Genomic DNA, 23,251 nt, shown 5'->3' on the forward strand with positions numbered 1-23,251 from the left:
AGGTGATTCAATAATCAGAGCATGTAAAATACATTAATAACAATGTAGAGATGTAGGCTACAGAGGGAGGCGTATAAGACATTTTCGCCTAGATCCACTTCGAGAAAATGCCTATACACATTACTGATTAAAAATGATATTCACGGCTTGTTAGAGTATTAACAAATACACTGCACTATGCCTTAACGCTAACTCAATGAATTTGAACCATAATAAATGACCACATTCAAATAAACCCATACTACTTGGTATTTTTACACTGCAGTCGCGGAGCATTAACATTAGCTAAAGGTGTCCCGTCTAAACTAGGATTTTTATTCATGGTTACTAAAACGGTCTTCATCGATAATATGTCCCTACTGCTTTACAAGAATAAAGTCGACAGTGTAATGCAAACTTATGTCCTAACTCGATCGTTGTATTGGTCAGTAGATGAGGGAGACAGAAATCTCCAGTCAAACCATGCTAACTCCCAGGTTGCACCAATTTCGCACCTTCCAACTGGAGGCTGTATCAAACAGTCACATTACGCAGAACTTAAATGAGCTTGGTAGTTTGGTGTCCCACAAGGTTTCTTACCTCGGGTAAATCCAACTCGATCATTAGTGTGTTAGGTTGTTTTAGATTAAATCATTCTTTATAACCGGTGTAATGATCCAGTGTAAGCACACATAGTGTATGTATTTGTTTTGTTCAAATCTCCGTTTATGCTCTTGTAATCAATTCATTGATATAATCAGTAGGTGTAGTACATGTTATAGGCTAAGACTGTATCAAATTAATGTCTGTATGTCGAGCGCAACAGCATCGATTGTTATAATGCACGTATATTTGAACCATATCAAATATGAAAATCAGATATCATAATCCTGATAATTATCAGCAACAGTGTATGGTGTATACTATTTGTTTATAAAGGTATATACATGCACTTCGTTGTGTATCACTCATCAATGATATTAGTGAGGTTGGAAGTATACTTGATGGTATGTGAGGCAACCATTCTTTCTTTTTTTCTCTCATTCCGGTATCCCTCCTCAACCGCACTTGTGCAAATATTTCATGAGAAAGACTGAACGATATTAATTGTTCAATCATTCAGTATATTATGTATGTTACGCAACGTTGTGAAATAGAGAACAAGTCACGTCATTACATAGCTATCATATGGGTTTCCCAGTTAGCAGTGCCCAGGGTTCATTTGAAAATGTTGCATGTTGTGATGTTTTGTAACATGATGGCTGGTTTCTGTCTTCTATGTAAGTATCAATCATTTCCATCTGTGACAAAATGTGAATGCAACTTGAGATTATATCATCAGCAAGAATCATGAATGGAGATAGATGAAGCAAATTTCAGGCAGGGGCGACTATGACATGATGTTTTGCTAGGTAAAGCCTTAATGGGCAATTACCTTCTTAAAGAATATATGTATATCTATGGTATTGCAGTTAAACCTCGCTTTAAGGAAGAAGGTTTTTAACACCAAGATTACGACAACTATTATAGACATAAAATGGGCCAAATGACTTGGCCTTACAACTTTACCCTTTTCTTATCATAGTTTGTGCATGAAAAATAATCAGGAAGCTTTGTGAAATATTACCGTGTAGTGGGCCTACCACTGAACTTGAGACAACTGTTGGATTATGGCTTGTTACCTGAGCAGGACTTGTGAATAATTTCAATTGCAGGTTATATATTTGTTGTTGTTGTTGTTGTCTCAGGTCGATGTTAACGGTTTCAAAGGATAATAAATTTAGAATTTGGAGCAATTAGAAACGTTTTCCTTTTTTTCTTAAAGATCTTTGGTCATGTTAAGTCCTATATCTAATGCCCTAAGTTTTAATAGAATTCTTGACTCACCACACCGGAAGTGAACAAAGGAATTAACAAGGACAAAACAAAGTAACATTTTTTTTTTTTCATTTCTTTTCTTTTCTTTCCTTGCTGGTATCGCAGAATGCAAAATGTGTCAAATTGTGTCAAAATTCCACTCCATAATATTTTCAAAGTGACGGTAATATGTAAGCTGCATATTTTGCGGTGTAGCGTTTTTTTTTCTCTTTGTAAAGTTCATACGAAGTTTCATTACCAAAGTTCTGCAACACAAGTTCAAGACGCAAGCAAGACCAACATGACAGAACATGTAATGCATCAAAAAGAAAAAAAAAATGGATACTACTCCTGCTGCTGGTGGTGTAGAATTTTTTGTTTGTTTGTTTTCGATAAAAGTCAATCCAATTAGAAGAATTCGTGTGCTTTACCGGTAGGTACCAGCTGCATGAGTGTCAAAATTCTGTGCTCAAAGATGTGTGTATACCGTGAAACAGAAATTTCCTTTGACTTACTGCAGTGTTACCCAGCATTTGGAAAATATGTCATTGCCAATTTTGGATTAAGAGATGTGTCAAATTTGAAGATTATTCTATCGATTTCACCTCGAGATGTTAACTTTGTGTCTAACGATGGTTACTTAGTAACCCTTTCTTCGCTTATTTTCGGTCATTGACACGCCCTCTGGAGTCCTTCCTTTGCCAACTGGCATAGATGGCTGGAAACGAAACTGTCAATGAATAAAAATGACAAAATACATGTAATCTCCGTTGTGTTACCATGGCTATTTTACTGGACCGAGGCAGATTGCTACATTGTGCAATTGTTGTGTGCCTGAGTACTCAGTATTTCGGGGTGAAGTTTGGAGAAATGGATTAAATTGTAATAGAAATGAAGGACGACTACATCGAGGTGCCTGGATTGAGAAGTCTAGTCAATGTTTAGCTTCTGTCTCAGGCAGACATAGTCTTCATGTCAGCCATGGTTTCATGCATTATAGTCCTCTGTAATGACATACTATTCAAAGCCTATTAAGAATAGATTTGCTTATGAACAAAAAAGCAATATAGCTTTGTTGTTTTTGGGTGAATCATAAGCTATAACAGCTAAGTAATAACACATATAGGAAATACAGACTATACAGTGTGGAAGTGGTAGCCGTATCTTAGCGCACATTTGTGCCTGCCAAGTTCAGTGAACGTAAATCCCCCTTTTTTTGTGGCTGCGAGTATATTGAAAAAAAAAAAAAATCATGGATTCTTTTTTAGTTTAATTCCCGCCTAAAGTTCAGTGATTCAGTGATCCCTGATATACAAAAGTGGATGAAAACAACGATGCATACCACTTGCTCACTATACTTATGTGAGAAATGATTTCTAATCTTTATTATCATGCTGCATCGTAGGTCATTCCTCTGTTTCGATTTTTCATTTCAAGGTAGTCAAAGGGAAATGCTTGTGTAAATTCTAGATTGATTTTTTTTATACCTATACGCATGATTTTTATTATGAATGTAATTCTATTCAATGTTTTTGAAGACCACACTCCATGAGAAGAAATAAAGATGTAGGAAATGTTGTTCTGCACAGAGTAAAATTGACTGGACATTGTTATTGTTTGTTCTTACTGTGTAGTTAAAATGACCTCGGATTACGTGTCAAGAGCCCACTCCTTTATGTGAGGAAATTATTTCATTTGTCCATCATAAGCTTTCCCTTTTCGGCAACCTCTCCGTCTCAAAAGGTCTGCCTTGACGAAACTAAATTTTGTCAATTCCAGCAGCAAGGACTATAAACTCTATCTCACAAGTTGTGCAACTATTCATGTTTTTTTTTTTCACACAGTTGATTTTTTATGACTAGTATCAGCTCTGCATAATATCTGTGAACTTATTTCATATTTCATTATATTTTGTGTGATTGAGTGTATTTGGAAGTTATGTTCTAATTCATAGCAGAAAACAAGGATAAAAAAAGACTTGCGACAAGATTAATCACTTGCGCTCCGTATACATGGTAGAATGTTTCGTTGAAGTGCTTTTATGTTTTCTTTGTTTCCATATAGCGCTTTAGTTATAGAGAGACAGGCATTAACACATACAAGAAGGGGTCCCTGGGTTCTGGCATTGATGTAAAAACAATTTCGGATTTTGTTCATTTTCGGGCCCTAGAGGTAAAATAAGTAAAATGAGACAGTAAACATAGTATGCAGATTTTATACACCTTTTAAGATTGTTGGTATGATATCAATTCATAATTATCAAGAAAACGAGAGGAGCGGTATTTGGCTGACGTGATAATTTTATTTGACGAAGATATTCTTTATTGTGGTGTACATCCAAAGCCTGCGAATACCTTTTGGACAATTCACTTCAGTAGCAATATCAGTTGAAGTGGTTCATGGTAGAGACAGTCTAATCAGTGAAATATGATATCCCTCAGGTAATGTAACAGGCTATTTGACACCAAAATGCCTATAGGGCTTACACAATCATTTGACTGACATAACGAAAATATATATATATATATATATATTACAACAATCAAATTTTGCCATGCCCGTAGTTCCATCTGAACAAGCCTAGAAAGTAATTAAAGATAAACAGGAACTAAACTGCGCGTTGAGTTTTTAAACATATTTCTGGGGGAATCTTTATACTTTCCCCCCTTCGTTAAATGGATTGGTCCGTGCCATCAGTCCAAGGCATGATCATGACTAGACCAGGTACAATTGTCTTTGGAGTACCATCCTTGTTCTGATCTTCTCTATAGTGTACACACACGAGTTGGCCCAGACAAGATGCAAATTCTTCATACAAAATTGCCGCGTCACGATTCACTGTTAAATGTAGCAGACATCCTCCTCATCCTACTGGTACATTAATTGCCGACTTTCTGCTTCAACATCATGTCCCATAATCAGCCTACACAACCAAGTTACGAGTTCAACGTTAATGACAGTCCTTCGCATCAGATCTTGAGGACTAAGTAATTGCGGCCTTGTGACTCTTCAAGAGTATTCCTCGAATTCAGACGATACTTTATGAAATTTTGATTTCGCAGAATGCCATTACGATTAAACCTTGTTGACAACGTATCTGATAAGGACAGTCGCTGCCATTAAGCTAACTACGAGGCGAAAAAAAAGTAATTTTCACATTATTGGACGGGGATTTCCAGGTTCACAATAAGGAGTCCATAGTTTATATTTGCACATAATATACTCCGTTTACAATAATGTACTCTTGATGCTCGAGTGCTAACAACGCCTGCTTTAGTTTGCACTATATACATTACTGCAGACATATTTTGATGTTGACTTCAGTACAGAAATCTCCGTGAGTGCGTGGCTTCCTTATCTACTTGAATACACATTCAAAAGTAAGTAAAGTAGATATTGTAAGTAATCTTTAATGTTGTAGTTATTAGTTACTCAGATCATTTACTATGGAGTTTCGTCCTCGTAAATTGCTTATTTTCTTATCCTCTGAAATCAGCCCTGAAATATTTCCTCGTTATAGCACAGGTATTACCTGCATACTTGCCTTCTGTGTTGTGTGAAGATTCGCATGATTATGTTAATGAAGAGGTGAGCTTTGCAGGAACACCATGTGTATAGGGCTCACTGTAGTCTTTGCAGAGGCCGCTGCTTTGAAAAAAAAAGTTATACGTTATACTGGAAGATTAGCAGCCCTTTTGTCGAAAGTAATAAGACTACGTATACTTCCACAGATCATTCCTGTCTAAACGGGAGATAGCTTTTAACGGATCAATGTAAGATATGGCTGTTTGTATCAATATCGAAGTGTGACGTCGACTTCATCACGTTACAATTTAAAAGGTGTTCTGTCTTTTCTCCCCTCACCCTTTCCCCTCTGTCTGTCTGTCTCACACACACACACACACACACACACACACTTTCTAGCACTCGATCCCCTTTCTCTCTTGTTCATTTTCTTGCCTGATTCCTATAGCTTTGCATTAATTTGCTGCTGATTGGGCAATAGAAACTTATGAAATATTGCACTTATATTACGATTTCATACTGCGGGAAGATTACGCTTCACACAAAACATCGTTCGGTGAGGAAGTATATCTGGTAATGTCTATCGACATTCATTTCCTGCACATTGAGTTATAGAAACTTTTATAACGGGGGGGGGGGGGAATATTGGTTGGGCAACAACATGTCACACACTTCTGACAACGACAACAACAACAACAACAACAAAAATAACCACCATCATACCAGGGCCCCGTTTTATCAAAAGATAAAATCGATTATAAATTTGTGTAACACACATGCTGTCATAGACTTATGATAGAAATCAACTGATATTTTAACTCTTCATAAAACAGGGCCCAAACTTGAGTAAGTTCAACAAAACTTCATCCTCCCCTCGCCTCAAGCGACATCGTCCACGGCCTCGATCAAACGTGGGCCGAACAGGCCACACCCATTCTTCGCAAATGCATAATTATTCATGACACCTGTAGGTTACATTAGTTTCTGAAACTATCATGGTAGAAAGATTTATGTATACAGGAAGCCGACATAGCTGATTCGGTGTCCCTGCCTACTGCTGTTTTCATTTATAGAATATATAGAAAGGTTTATTTATTGATATTGTATCTCGTAGCCCAGGGGTTAAATTGCGTATAACATTACAAATAAATTCAGACAGTTACAAAATAAAGCATTTACAGGCATGATAAAAATGAGTGAGAAAATATCATAATAACACAAATCAATAGGTTGAGCAATATCCGATGTATAAAACGCAAGGTAAGAACATATTCCACATTGGCCAAAACAAGCAGAACTATATAAAAAGAACAGCGACGACTGGTTTGCCTCTACTCCAATAAAACTACAAAACATCATACACAGGACATCAATTTTGCATAAGTTATGCTTTTATATTAAACGCATAATTTACTATCTGCAAATGAAACAAAAACTCAGCTTTGGTTTTTTAAAATAGTTCTAAAATGTGAGTAAGGGATAAAAACAACCTATGCAAAAATTTGAATCAGTATAATCGACGTTACGTATAGTTAAATATACAAAATGTGACTAAGGGTCATAATAAAAAAAACAACTTCAAGACTACACGGTCTTCAGCTATGGTTTGTTGAAAAAGATCGTGATATCTCCTTATAGCATAGGCTTTATTGTATTTTTTTAAATCCTGTAGGATGCTTTGTGATACTCCTGTCCTACACACATGCATCAAATGAGATACCTCATTTTTTTTTCTCAAATCACTGCTCCCAGTGGTAAACAGTAGCTTTAAAGTTACATTGATTTTGTCAATCTCAATGTAACAGCGTAATGCCCTGTATTTAGACTGAATCAAGAAACAGGTGTATAATTTGGGCATTAACCTTTTGCAGTTCTAGATGTTCTAGAAACATTTATCAAGAATGTAAGTCAGAAGAGAACTAGAGAGGGGCCGTCAAAGGCGGCAGACCCACGCCTGAAGTACAAAGTCGGGGTAAACATAATGTGCATTCGGTCATCTACCAGAATTCGGTCACTTAATTGCCAGTGTGCTTTATCACCAGCCAGTGAGTTCTACCAAAGATCGTACACTGAGGTGTACGATCTTTGGTTCTACAGTCACATCACACGCAAAGTCACATCATTTCACATACGGTAACACTCATTCACAATAGGAAAGTCCTTTAGTCTCCTCCAAAAATCCATCGAATATCCCAAATTCCACCGTCAAAAGTGCAGAATCGAAACTTTTCCAAGCGCACGCGAATTAAGTCCAGTTTTAAGAGTATTGTCTACGTGACGGGTCGCCGAAAAAGCGCTAAAAATCGAGAAATACGCCGTTTTCTTGCGGGATATTTTGATTATAGCAAGCCGAGAGTGTGATGATATCAAAGGTCGTATGAGTGTACGATCTTTGATGGTATCCACAAAAGCGCAAAAGAAAAACAAAATTTACGTACCCCCCAGGCAATTTCCCCTATTATTAGTGTCTACGGGAATTATTCAATGCAAGGGTTGAATGCAATGTCTACTGCACCAGCATTCGGTCACTAACGAGCGCCGCAACGTCCCCGATGCAATTTTGCACCAACAGTGTAGAGCGCGATGCATTGTCAGCGGCCTTGCACACGCATTGACATTGAGCGCGCATATCGTGCAGTGTGACTGCGACCGAGCAAATGCTCCTCCAACGAAAAAAAAAAAACAATCAATGTTAATTTGAAAAACCATCAAAATACGGGCCAGTTTGTGACGACGGAGAACGAACTTTCATAAATCTAGAAGGACATAGTCCCTCAAACAGGCCTAAACGTAAATTTCGGAATTCTTACGAACATTTGAGCAGCGAAGTCGGATCGTTTGGGAGTTTATGTGTTCGTATGGTAGCAGAAAATCGCAAAGTGAGAAACGGGAAATTTTCGGAGTGGTCACTATATCATGGGGTCAAAACTTCAAGGTCACACAGAATTTGCAAGGGTCAACCGATTATCACCAAAATCTAATCGATTCTTTCCTGCCATTATCCAAACATCCCCTGAACATTTCGTGCAAATCCGTTTACCCGTTCTCTTGTTATCTTGTACACAAACAAACAAACAAACAAACAAACAAACAAACAAAAAACTAGAGAGGGGCCGTCAAAGGCGGCAGACCCACGCCTAAGTACAAAGTCGGGGTAAACATAATGTGCATTCGGTCATCTACCAGAATTCGGCCACTTAATGGCCAGTGTGCTTTATCACCAGCCAGTGAGTTCTACCAAAGATCGTACACTGAAGTGTACGATCTTTGGTTCTACAGTCACATCACACGCAAATCACATCATTACACATACGGTATTAACACTCATTCACGTACAGGAAAGTCCTTAAGTCTCCCCCAAAAATCCATCGAAAATCCCAAATTCCACCGTCAAAAGTGCAGAATCGGAACTTTTCCAAGCGCGCGCGAATTAAGTCCAGTTTTAAGAGTATTGTCTACGTGACGGGTCGCGGAAAAAGCGCTAAAAATCGAGAAATACGCCGTTTTCTTGCGGGATATTTTGATTATAGCAAGCCGAGAGTGTGATGATATCAAAGGTCGTATGAGCGTACGATCTTTGATGGTATCCACAAAAGCAAAAAAGAAAAACAAAATTTACGTACCCCCTAGGCAATTACCCCTATGATTAGTGTCTACGGGAATTATTCAATGCAAGGGTTGAATGCAAATGTCTACTGCACCAGTATTCGGCCACCAACGAGCGCCGCAACGTCCCCGGTGCAATTTTGCACCAACAGTGTAGAGCGCGATGCATTTTCAGCGGCCTTGCACACGCATTGACATTGAGCACGCATATCGTGCAGTGTGACTGCGACCGAGCAAAATGCTCCTCCAACGAAAAAAAACAATCAATGTTAATTTGAAAAATCATCAAATATCAAAGGTCGTATGAGTGTACGATCTTTGATGGTATCCACAAAAGCAAAAAAGAAAAACAAAATTTACGTACCCCCTAGGCAATTACCCCTATGACTAGTGTCTACGGGAATTATTCAATGCAAGGGTTGAATGCAAATGTCTACTGCACCAGTATTCGGCCACCAACGAGCGCCGCAACGTCCCCGGTGCAATTTTGCACCAACAGTGTAGAGCGCGATGCATTTTCAGCGGCCTTGCACACGCATTGACATTGAGCACGCATATCGTGCAGTGTGACTGCGACCGAGCAAAATGCTCCTCCAACGAAAAAAACAATCAATGTTAATTTGAAAAATCATCAAAATACGGGCCAGTTTGTGATGACGGAGAACGAACTTTCATAAATCTAGAAGGACATAGTCCCTCAAATAGGCCTAAACGTAAATTTCGGAATTCTTACGAACATTTGAGCAGCGAAGTCGGATCGTTGGGGAGTTTATGTTTTCATATGGTAGCGGAAAATCGCAAAGTGAGAAACGAGAAATTTTCGGAATGGTCACTATACCATGGGGTCAAAACTTCAAGGTCACACAGAATTTGCAAGGGTCAACCGATTATCACCAAAATCTAATCGATTCTTTCCTGTCATTATCCAAACATTCCCTGAACATTTCGTGCAAATCCGTTTACCCGTTCTCTTGTTATCTTGTACACAAACAAACAAACAAACAAACAAACAAACAAACAAACAAACATACAAACAAACAAACAAAAAAAAACAAACAAACAAACATACGGAACCCTTTACATAACCCCCTGCCGATTTTCATCGGGGTGGGTAACAAACAAACAAACAAACAAACATACGGAACCCTTTACATAACCCCCTGCCGATTTTCATCGGCGTGGGTAACAAACGCCATCGCACATATCGAAGAAAAAAAAAAGAGGAGGAAATCAATAAAACCTACAACAAATATGTGAGGAAACTGACGATGAGGAAGGAGAAACTGATTCGACAACTTGAGGAACAGAAGACAGAGGCAGAACAAAAATTTAAGGATATATTGGATGATACTAAGACGCAGATTTCAAAATCAAAGATTCCTCGGATTTGGCAAACAAGAGTTAAAAGGCGCCGCTGGCGAGGGAGGCACAATTCTGATGCACCAGTCACTTTTCGACGAATTGAAGTGTGCGATTGGAAACGATAAACCAGATCTAAATGACGCCAGTTCTCTCGAGGAACGTGCAAAACGTGTTCAATTTCAGTCAAACACTTCAACCAATGAGCTAAATCTTGGCAAACTTCAGAGAGCAGAATGGAAAAAGGTCGTAGAGAAAGAGCTTCCTGTGAAGAATTGTATGAACGTGATGGCTGAAGCATCAACCGGTCAGATGGACGTAGGATCTCATTTAGGTGGGGTTTATTATTACACGCGCAGCGGTGAGCTATCACCGACATGTGATCATAAGGACATCCTCATTCGAACCATGGGGTATCTCTCAGACGGTCGCTGCATCATTGTTGACACGTCAAACAACATATCAGTCTTTGCTGTAAACGGTGAAAAATGGGACATAACATTTGACACTTTGACAGACAGTGAGGGTGCAATGTGCGGTGTTTCGGTAGGCGGTGAAGATCGCATTTATGTCAGCTACAGGAAAGCTCACCTAATCAAAGTTTTCAAGAAGTCAGGTGGAAAGGCAGTGCGTGAGATACCCTGTAAAGACTACGAACCTTCACATCACTACACGTTGAGATCAAACAAGGAGCTTGTCTTGAAAACCCATTCTAACTCCGTGGCAGTCATCGATGAGTCCGGCGCAGTTAAGAGCGATGTCACGAAGGATGGTAACATCTATTATGCATTTCCGACAGTTTGCAGCGATGACTCCATTTTGATAGCCCGGCTTAATACGGAAGAAAGTCTCTTTAGCATCGATCATTACACGAGTGACCTCAAGTAAAAGGACACACTCATTGATGGTCAGCGTATTGACATCCCTGAGCGAAAATGGTACTACCTTCAGCAATTCAAAACTACAGGGGACATTGCTTTTTGCACACCCGAGAAACTACATTTTTCACAAATCAATGATGGAAGTATGAGGTACAATGCATTTTTCATGCTGACGCTGGTTTTCAATAACACAAACAAACACGCACACACACACATACACACACACACACTTTTTTGGGGGGATAATTCTTTATTTGAATTTCGTTTAATTTCATGTCACAGAAACAGAAACGTTCACAGAAACAAAAACAAAACATTATACAAAGACAAACTGCATTTTACACAAACATTTTACACAATAACGTCAATCTTACACTATATAAAGACATAATGAACACACACACACACACACACACACACACAAATACCTATGATATTGTGTTGGTGTAGTGGTATGGGATGGTGAAGTGATGATGTATTTGAAGAAAAAAAAGAAATTCCAATGAAAGAAGGTGATACAACAATCAGAGGATGTAAAATACGATATTATAACGGATTGATGTAGGCTATAGAGGGAGGCCTTTACGCATTTACCGCTTAGATCCACTTCGAGAATAGCACACAACAGGTGAACCATGTGTAGCTTTATGTTGCTATTATTGAATGGAAACTTATCCTCTGCTTTTTTTTCTGTGTGTGTTTCCTACGAGAGCTAGAGTAGGAAGCAAGATTTGAAGTTTTTTGATCAGATGCAGTCTACAGTGGTTAGGTATTTCCATTGAAATCAGAGGATAACAAACACAAATTTAATTAGGTAATGGCGCTCTTCTTCGCTGAATGTGAATGTCACGTGATATTAGTTGAAGAAAAATAACAATAATTGCGCTCCATGCAATATACCTATTGAAGAGAGGCAATATTCACTAAAGAAGACCATGAGAAAAAGGTGAAAAAAAAACCCCACACCAAGGAGATATCGCAGAATATTAATTTTGTCCTTCTCATTGATTATGATAGAATGGGTGTAAAAACCCCTACCATTATCATTCTCATCGTACTGAGGTTCCAGGATAGGCGCTTGATTTCATTCAGTAGTAATATGGAGCACTGTTGCCTCTTTTTCTAGGATTTTTGTACTTTCTTTTGCCAAAAATACTTTGGGTTTCATGGAATAAAGTGTTTTCTAAAAATGTATCACTACACCGTATGTCTGTCGCATGAAAGGTAACACTACTGTTTTTTCCACCAAAATTGCACCTTTACAGTCCTCAAACCTCAAGCATGTTTGATTGTTACATGTGAGGAAACATGGGCTGCGTGGGCCATGCTTGTATGCCCAAGCCTATTTCTTCATTTCGGTAACCCTCTTTATCTTCAATGGAATAAGTGCTCTTTTCTAGATATATCTGTGTATATATTATTCCCTGTAAAGCTGCTGGCTGTGTATGATAGATACTATCTGTGTGTTACTCATCAGTGATACTAATAGTGTTGGCAGATTGCTGGATGGTTAGTGAAGTCAACATTTATAGGATTCTTCTTCTTTTTTTTTTCATTCCGTCATCCCTCCTCAACCCTTGTGTAAATATTTCAAGAGAAAGTCTGAACGATGAGTAATTGTTAAATTATGCAGTATGTTATGTAGCATTGTCAAATAGAGAAATGTGTTATTTCATATATGGGTGTCGTAGTTAGCTGTGGGTTAATTTAAATATGGTGCATGTTGTAATGTTTTGTAATGTGTTGGCTGGTTTCTGTTTCCTTAGTAAGTTTTTGTTATTTCAGTCTCTTATACGCTTTTGACAAACAGACATTCCCTAGTTTTATGACTTCCTTTAAAGAAACAATAAAAAGCCACAATATCTTACATGCTATTTTGAATGACCTCAAGGTAGGGGTACTAGCTTTTTCGCTCAAGAGATAGCAAATGCTGTGAAACTTCAAATATGCAGCAATGAAAAACATGAGTGTATCAGATGTATCAAGGTGAAGATAATACACTACATGAAAATGTACGTATTCTTTACTTTTCACAGTATGTTTTTCCCTTGTATCAATGTCATCATTTCAAAACATTGGCACTTGCAAGAACTCTTTGTGCCATGGTTTGTGTTTGTGTCTTTACTACCCCAAAATGTAATGAGTAATGCCATAAAAACTTTGAACCCATGACTGCAACACAAGATTATGACTTTAGCAAATAACTTAAAGGACAAGTTCACCTTCATAAACATAAGGATTGAGAGAATGTAGCAATATTAGTAGAACACATCATTGAAAGTTTGAGGAAAATCAGACAATCCGTTCAAAAGTTATGAATTTTTGAAGTTTTTGTGCAGTACCCGCTGGATGAGAAGACTACTGCAGTGTATGAATAACTTAGATGTCACATGCGTACAACAATATAAGGAAAATATAAAGAGAATTTCACAAAATTACATCTTTTGAAAAAAGTACACATTCCCCTGACTCGTTACCGACAAATGTTATGGGTAATATTATTCCCCCTGCCTTTAGAAAGAGGCAAGTCAATTGCTCTTTTATTATGCGAAAAAAGTGAAAATATGTTGAATTTTCTTTTATATTTTCTTTATACTGTTGTACGCATATGACTCACAAGCTGTAGTAGTCTCCTCATCCAGCGGTTCCAACGCAAAAATTTAAAAAATTCATAACTTTTGCATCGATTGTCCAATTTTCCTCAAACTTTCACTGATGTGTTCTACTAATATTGTTGCATTTTCTCAATCCTTATGTTTATGAAGGTGAACTTGTCCTTTAAACTCTCAGGTTAATGCAATGTAGTCTGAACTGGTAGCTGCGTATTGAAAGAATTGAACTCGAGCCCAAAACCCCAATAGGGCACGTTGGTGAGACGTCTTTTGTAATGCCCCAATCTGCACTTAAACGGCCCTTGAGATGAATTCATTTCATCATCATGATTACCACATATGAATAAAATGATGGGAAGAAATGAGTATGAACTTACCATTATCATTCTCGCCTCCTACATAAATAACAATCTACAGAAATAATAGTCCAAAACTGTCTGAAGTTCAGTGTACTACAGAGTAACATCCCACAAAACTTCTTGGTTACTCTTCATGCACAAACTGTGATAAAAAAAAAAGTGTTGCAAGGCAGGTAAGTTCATACTCATTTCTTCCCGTTGAGAGAGGGAAAAGTCTTCCTTTTCTCGTACAATGTATTCCTTTGGAAGATCGAGGCCCAACCCTCAACTTTTCTGCAATAGGAACACCAGATGTGATTTGTTGTTGACAATCTTCGATCCTTTAATGATAGGATCATCGTCTTAGCTATTACAATGTGTGGGGCTTTTTTATTACCAGTTACTCTTTCTTTTAATGCTACAAATGTATTTGACTACAGTAGTCCTAACGGTGATTGTTTACTGGTCATGCTTCAGTGTTCTGCATAAGATTATGTCCTATTGCTCTATTTCTTCAACATAAGTGTATGTTGCAAGTTTAGAAGCCTCTATCCCCTACTGAGATACAGTACAAGAGTGGCGGTATACAGAGATGCGTACAATTTGCTGACCACTTACCAAAGTGTTCAGTTGATTAGACGGTGCCAGAAATTATTTCTAATGTAAATTATTTTCCTCTTGTAGAAACATGATGCACCGTAGGCCATTCCTTTGTTTTGTTATTAAATTACTTCAAGTTGTTAACGGGGAGATGCTTGTGTAAATTGAAAAAGGATTTGATTTTATACCTATATGTTGTTTTTTTTTTTGTTATGCATGTAATGTTTTGTTTTTTGAAGGCCTCCCTCCACGAGACAAAATAAAGACAGAAGAAATGTTGTTCTGTACAGAGTGAAAAATGACTGGACTTTGCTCCTGTTTGATCATACTGTATCCTTACAATGTGCTAAGATACGTCTCTAGAGCCTACTCCTTATGAGAGCATGAGTTTATATCCATTGTGTACATGCACAGGTTTTTAATTGGCTTTTGGTAACCTAGTCTCACAACACAAGATCTCCGGCGAAAAAAAAAACCACACACACACACACACACACACCAGCAAAACAAAAAACCTAAATACTATATTCATAATGTCAGTAACTCCTGTTTAGTACTGCTTAGTGCAGCCATTAATTTGGTGAAATATGCACTGTTTGATTCCAGGCAACTTTGAAATATTTGGTACAAGGGAATGTACAATTAACAGCTGCTCTTTAATTTATGGCAGAAAACCAGGAAGAAACGGTCGGCTTGGCCAATACCCAGCATGCTCCGTGGACGCCAGGTCTTCTCGTGGATGTATATGCATATGATACACACACACACACACACACACACACATATATATATGTTGCGAATTCACGTATTGGCTCCAATGTAACGAAGAATAGACTCCTTGGTCCCGTTGCATAAAACTTTTTTAGCAACCTTAAAAATTCAGGTTGGGATTTGCCCAACCTGAATTTTTTCAGGTTGCTTGTGTCTGGTTGGGAGCTTCCAACCGGAATTTTGTGATTTCAGAAAAAAATCCGGTTGGAGTTTTATGCAACGGGCCCCTGAAGAAGGTGGATGGAAGCCACCGAAAATTTGAGTTGCTCAATAAACTCATTCTTTCTTTAAATATATATTGGCAAAATATTGCATTACCGGTCTATTCTTCGTGCTATAGGCGTACCTGTGTTTTTGGTGCCTTGTCTGCTACCGGCGGTTTCACGCTGTCGCGATCTTCAGGCAGACTGACAAAGTGGTGTGTTTCTGTGCTCATGTGGCGCGGTGGATCGGTTTGACGCATGGATGGTTTTTCTTTTCCGGTGTCTGCATTTGAATATAAGTTCGGACCTTTTATTGAGTGCTTTTTTGTTTCTGATGATGATGGCCTTCTCATCGAGGCAGAGGTTGCACAGGCCACTCCTTCTTAGAGTTAAGTTTGACTTTTTTTGGATGTCCCATGTCAGTGTGAAGTTTGCGCGTTTGTCTTTCAGGCTCCAGATGTATTTTGAGAGTTGGGTTTTGCTTTTGTATTTCTCGTTCTTGATGGATTTCACATGGTTCCTATATCTGTCCTTGAAGGTACCCCCCGCCAGTCCGTAGTAGCACTTTTCCTCATTGTCATGCTTGACGGTTACACAGAAACGGATCTTGTGTATAAAGCAACCGTCAAGCATGACAATGAGGAAAAGTGCTACTATGGACTGGCGGGGGGGGGGGGGGGGGGTACCTGTATATATATATATATATATATATATATATATTACATGTATATATATATATATATATATATATATATATATATGTGTGTGTATATATATATATATATATATATATATATATTACGTGTATATATATATATATGTATATATATATAAATATATATATATACATATATATATTAGTACATGTACTTTTGTTTTGAGTGTGACACGCTCTACATGCTTGAAATAATCCCTAAAATCTTCCTGTGTGAAACATACACACACCCACGCACACAAAAACAAAAACCCCAACAAAACCAAACAACAACAACAAAAAGAAAACCACCGAAACAACCCTTAAACCAAAGCAAAACAAGGGCATAAGGAATACAAAACTAAAAAAAAAAACACACACACAGAATACCAGTGACCCCGAGGAAAAAGATATGATGACTTTAGAATAATATTCTTGGATGGTGAATACGATTTTTTTTTTTTTTTTGTGCGAGTAAGAGTAAGACTGTATGTGCCAATAATGCAATATCAGCTCTTTTCAATGTTATGATTTATCTTATTGGAAGGTGACAGTTCGGTCATGTGCAAAATATTTTTCTTTTGTTACCGTATATTAAGTTATCAAGTTCGAAATATTTATCAGCCAGTTCTGATAATTCATAGATTTTTTGTTTTCTAATTGGGACTTTCCCTACCTTTTTACCAAAATATTCCTCTGGATGTGGCAAAAAATCGTATCTGTAGATACAACTGAATTTACACGGATAGAGGGTTCTGACGTTTTGCTCAAGGGCATAGTTCGATTAGATACAACCTTTTGCCAAAATAAACAATACAATGATTAAAACTGGGCAGAATCGAGTAGAATCTTGAAACACCCTTTTGTCATGTTAATCAACAGACGCGTGGAGCGCTCAAAGGCTGGACAGGAAGGCGTATCTCGATCAATATGCGACCTTTTTGCACTAATCAATTAAAATGTAGAATGCTTGAAGGGTTTTGTTTGTTTGTTTGTTTGTTTTTGGTTTTTTTAAAAGGATCCATATCTCAATAGATATACCGTTCACTTACAATATCAATCAATTTGGCAAAACAAATCACGCGCATGCATGTAACAAATAACTGAATTTGATAGATGAGGGAAAAGTTATGCCCTTATGAGCACAACATACACAAATTGATAGCAGTACCCGCAAATGTAATGACTTGACAAAAGGCGGTATAGGGAATAAAGTCTTTTGTTTATATATATTATTACATTAATATATATACAGTGTATATATTTTTCGGGGGAGGGGTGATTGAGACACAAACGTCATCATAAGCTTTGAAGTGTGGAGAAACTGCAGAAAATTGATTGCCTGTAAGTCAAGGGAAATGCCAACGTGTATCCATTCGACGAGGTAATTTTCTATTCATGATATACAGTATCCATGGCTTGCAGCTTTCATGCAAAATTAATACACATCACGAAAACAACTGACGTGATATTTGCTTATTTGATAGATTTATTTGACATATTTTAGATATAGCCTTTATAATTCAGTCAGGTATGGACCTGTACCTGAAGAATATCTTTTAGAAAATAACTGTACAGTATTTATTAATTATCAGCCGAAGTGGTTTACATATTAAGGGAACACTGTAATCAGTGGAAATCTATATGCTTCATGTGATATAGGACTTTCTTGACGCGATATGCGTCTACGAAATCATGTTACCATTGTACTGTGAAAAGTCTGAGAATAAATTGCATATAAAAAAAATCAGTATATTACAGCCATTGAGTAGATAGACCATAGTTCCGTCTGAGCAAGCTGTTTTTAATTAAACGGTTATTTGGCTTTTATTTCTTATTTTAAGTTCTACAGAGACTAAGTAGTGCGGCCTCAATGCCGACTGTTCAATTTTACATATTTCTGTGTAATTTCAAGGGCTTTTTTTTCTTCGTTAACTGGTCGGTCTGTGCATTAGCCCAAGGCGAACATAAAATAGGATGACTAGACTATATCGACAAAATTACTTTTGAGGTCCCTTGTGTTTTTTTCTAATGAGTGTAAACGCGCGGCCGGGCCGAGGCAAGATAGAATTAATTCTTTGTGCAAAAGAGAAAATAGTAACTATATTAAGTTTCGTGACATAATGGGTCTTCATCATCATAATTATTGAGTGAGCATATATTTTTCCCCTGGTAAAACCTAAAAATGCCCTACAGCAAATTGCACGTCAAATGATTGTCACATCATTACTTAAAAATTCATATTCACAATAATTTTCTCGGCCTAGTTGATTACATCTGGCATATATCTATATCAATATTTTGATTAGCCACTTTAAGGTAGTTAGCTTCAAAAAGTATGTAAAGGTTACGTGCAAGATTCTATGGCGAATCGATGGAGGAAGTCTTATATAAAGAATCATGGAGGGATCAATAATCAACTTTTATCGTCTCGATTTAAGGTGCAAAGATGACATTTGATTTATCATTATGTTGACTTGGCAGTACGTGTCAGTGGCAACGCCTTCCAATTTTATCATGATTGTGACGTTACGGTTGACTACTTCAAAACTAAACAATCGGGTATTCTCCTCATTATTTATTGACAGGATCTACATTATATGGGACCTTGCCGCTTCAATATCATATCATGTGATCAACACTATCATAACCAGCACAATCCAGAATACAGCATAATTGATTGAGCTTTACAAAGGTGTGATAGCCCTTTGCATGGGATACGAAGTAATAACCCAGTTTTGGGTTCCACTTAGAGCATGACCCTCCCCAAAAAGTCAAACAGAGCATTTTCTTTTCAACTTTATTTTCTCAATTCATACGCTGCTTCATAAAGCAAATACATGCATAATAATGAATAGTACATTACGGAAAAAAATTGACATAGAGAAGTATGGTATAAGAGCTTGCTATTTGCTCACATGAAAATCTAGACGATTCTTTTTCATAGCTATAATGATACGTTCTGTGTTTTCTAAATGCTTCATAGAAAACAGAAACGGACTTAGAGTTGGAATGATATTTTTTATTTTGCAAGAAAATATAAAAGAGCAGAGCATGTTGGTTTTAAATTCACTGAGATAAGCATCTGTGATGTAATGATTATTCATGCAGTCCTTGTCTGACAATGGTGCTTTTTAGTACATTCACCTGACAGCAAAAATGGTATTTGGCAAATCAATAGGAAGAGATTGTTTATACATTCTACGCAAAATAATAAAATGGATTCCCTCCAAGGTGCCAATTGATGGATCATTCTGGTCACCTGGTCTTCGCAAGTTCATCCTTTCTTTGAACACAACCATGGGCGTCACCAGGAAGGGGGGGGGGGGGGGTGCGCTGGGTGCGAACGCACCCCTTCAGAACCTTAAAAAAAAAACAAAAAAAAAAAACGCTTCAGTCTGCGAGCGACCTCGCAGACTGAAAAATTTTCATTTAGTAAATCCCAGATTATTAATTGCACAAAAATCTATAAGACACAATGGACCAAATCTTTGGAATACACTCCCAGATTATGATAAATCGTGTAAAACTTTATATTCTTTCAAGGCTAGATTGAAAACTACATTACTGTCAGATTACAGTCTATGAATATAGCATTTGAATATATATATTTTTGTATGATCACATTTCTTTTCCTGTAAATTGGATTTAAAACTACAATAAACATACGCAATGTTTCTGTGTCTATCATTTCATTTCATTCCCATTATCTTCAGCATCACCACTATCACTTTCATCTTCATTATCACATTTTTCTTCATCATTACCCTGTCAACATCATCATACATCACCATCATCATCGTCATATTTCACGTTACTCTTATTCGTACCTATGCACTATACATATATATAAAAAAAACATAATGTATTTACAGTGTTTTATATTTTGCAGTATTTCTCCATTCCGCAAACAATATAATTTTTTGTGTATTATGTAGATAGGTCCCTGGGCTGCCACGTGCTCAAGCTTTTGCTTATAGTAGCAGTCCTTCTTCCGCATAATTTCTCTGATAATTATTTGGAAAATTGGTAATACGATTTATGATTTGTTAATGAAATTAATTTACACATCGATTTTCCTTCTTTGAATCAAGTACTTGTAATCTGCGTACTGATATTCCATGTCATATTACTGAAAATAATTTTGATTTATGTATGAAATTGTGTTGGAAGAAAAATAAATCAAACAAACAAACAAACAAACAAACAAACCTCAACGCCGGACGCTAAATAATTGAGTTTTTTTTTTTGTTTTTTTTTTTCACCAGGAGGAAAAAAACAAAAAAACAAAACAAAACAAAAACAAAATAAAAACAAAAACAAAAAACAAAAACAATCGCACCCAAGCTCTGGCAGCACTGATGCTATACATACATCACGTGTTTACTATCTATCGCCCGTATACTGTATACGTAAGGTATATTTCATTCATTGTGCAACGGATTATTAATTCAGAAAATGCAAAAGCTCCGTCGCATGGGAGGGAGACACCCCGCCCACATCCTCCCCCGTTATAGGTCTCCAATCAGTGGCGTAACCACTGGTTAAAAAAAAAATCAAAATGGTAATTCAAGGGTTGGTAAATTGCTTTTGAAATTGACATGAAAGGGTGAGCAAGCAATTTTTTTTTTCTCTAGGATTTCTTTTAACCATAATTAAAGAGGCATCAATAGTGTGAAACATTGTTCAAAAAGCCCAGAGCCGACAAAAGATTGTGATTCAGCGCGATTCCTGGTTGGCATTCTGAATGATAAGCAGGATGGAGCAGTGTACTCACAACATCCGAACGGCAAAGAGTCGCTGCAATGTTGCGCAATGTGATGTAGAGTGTACACCTCTGTACCTTACACTTCGTTATATCAAAGCTGGATCACTGAGTGTTGCTTTACATTCTATAGTCTATATTAAAATGCCTTGCATTGCCAATAATATTAAGACTTGACCTGGGCTATTTCCCAACTTTTCCATGTATAAAACACACACACACACACAAACACAAACAATTAGGGGATGCTCTAAAGTGCAGATTTTGGACATCCTTCCCCCGCTTGGTCACTTCGACGCCCCCTCGCTGGTCATACCTCCCCCAATCATGAACATAAACCGACATCTTTAACTACCAGTGGCGCACCGCCCCCCCCCCCCCCCTCCCTTAATTTCCAAAGCGAAAAAAAAACATAGCTACAAACGGCAGTTTTTGGACTGTAAAATGTCAAAATTTTCACGCTCGCTCGTATTGAATCGCTATGCCATTCTCCTGATGTTGCTGCCAGGATTAGATTGCCAGCAGTTGCACCCGGTGCGCCCCCCCCCCTCCTTAATTTCCAAAGCGAAAAGGAATAGCTACAAACGGCAGTTTTTAGACTGTAAAATGTCAAAATTTTCAAGCTCGCTTGCTCCATTCGCTCGCATTTTAATCAATTCAATTCAATTCAAACTTTATTTCATTTTTCGAAAAGAACATAAACATTTCACTTCCTTTGGTAACATAGAATAAGGTTGCATAATCAAAACAAAGTAAATTGAGAAAACATAATCATTGTGGAACCTTGGGGTAACAAAAACGATGAAATGAAAATTGATTGACTGAAGTGATACAGACGATATAATCGTTATGCCATTCTCCTGATGCTGCTGCCAGTAATTGCCAGCAGTTGCGCCCGGTGCGCGCCCCCCCTTAATTTCGAAAACGAAAAATATAGCTACAAACGGCAGTTTTTTGACTGTGTCAAAATTTTCAATCTCACTAGTTCTGCTCGCTCGCATTTGTATTGTTATGCCATTAGGGCCTGTTGCATAAAAGTTACTATTATGGTAACTTTGCCATCCAATGGTAACTTCCATGGAATTCTTGATTTTGATTGGCTGTTGAGTATTGTTGCCATGGTAGTTACCATTGGATGGTAAAGTTACCATAATTGTAACTTTTATGCAACGGGCCCCAGGGGGTGGCGATGATGTTACTGATGTTACTGCCAGTAATTGCCAGCAGTTGCGCCCTGTGCGCCCCCCTTAATTTCCAAAGCGAAGAAATATAGTTACAAACGGAAGTTTTTTTGACTGTAAAATGTCAAAATTTTCAAGGTCGCTCGCTCCGCTCGCTCGCATTTAATCGTTATGCCATTCTCCTGATGTTGTTGCCAGTAATTGCCAGCAGTTGCCCCCGGTGCGCCCTGCTTAATTTCCAAAGCGAAGAAATATAGCTACAAACGGTAATTTTTTGACTGTAAAATGTCAACATGTTCAAGCTCGCTCGCATTTAATCGCTTTGCCATTCTCCTGATGTTACTGCCAGTTATTGCCAGCAGTTGCTCCCGGTGCGCCCCCCCCCCCTTAATTTTCAAAGCGAAAAGATGTAGCTAAAAACGACATTTTTTTAACTGTAAAATGCCAAAATTTTCGAGCTCGCTCGCTTCTCTCGCTCGCATTTTATCGTTGTGCCATTCTCCTGACCGGTTGCTGCCAGTAATTGCCAGCAGTTGCGCCCGGTACGCCACCCCTCCTTAATTTCTAAAGCGAAAAGGAATAGCTACAAACGGCAGTTTTTAGACTGTAAAATGTCAAAATTTTCAAGCTCGCTCGCTCCATTCGCTCGCATTTTAATCAATTCAATTCAATTGAAACTTTATTTCATTTTTCGAAAAGAACATAAACATTTCACTTTCTTTGGTAACATAGAATAGGGTTGCATAATAAAAACAAAGTAAATTGAGAAAACATAATTGTGGAACCTTGGGGTAACAAAAACGTTGTAAGGAAAATTGATTGACTGAAGTGATACAGACGTTATAATCGTTATGCCATTCTCCTGATGTTGCTGCCAATA

Source organism: Diadema antillarum, unplaced genomic scaffold (assembly GCF_040938485.1).
Source record: "Diadema antillarum isolate AM-2024a unplaced genomic scaffold, OU_Dant_1.0 scf00000061, whole genome shotgun sequence".
NCBI classification, from domain to species: domain Eukaryota; kingdom Metazoa; phylum Echinodermata; class Echinoidea; order Diadematoida; family Diadematidae; genus Diadema; species Diadema antillarum.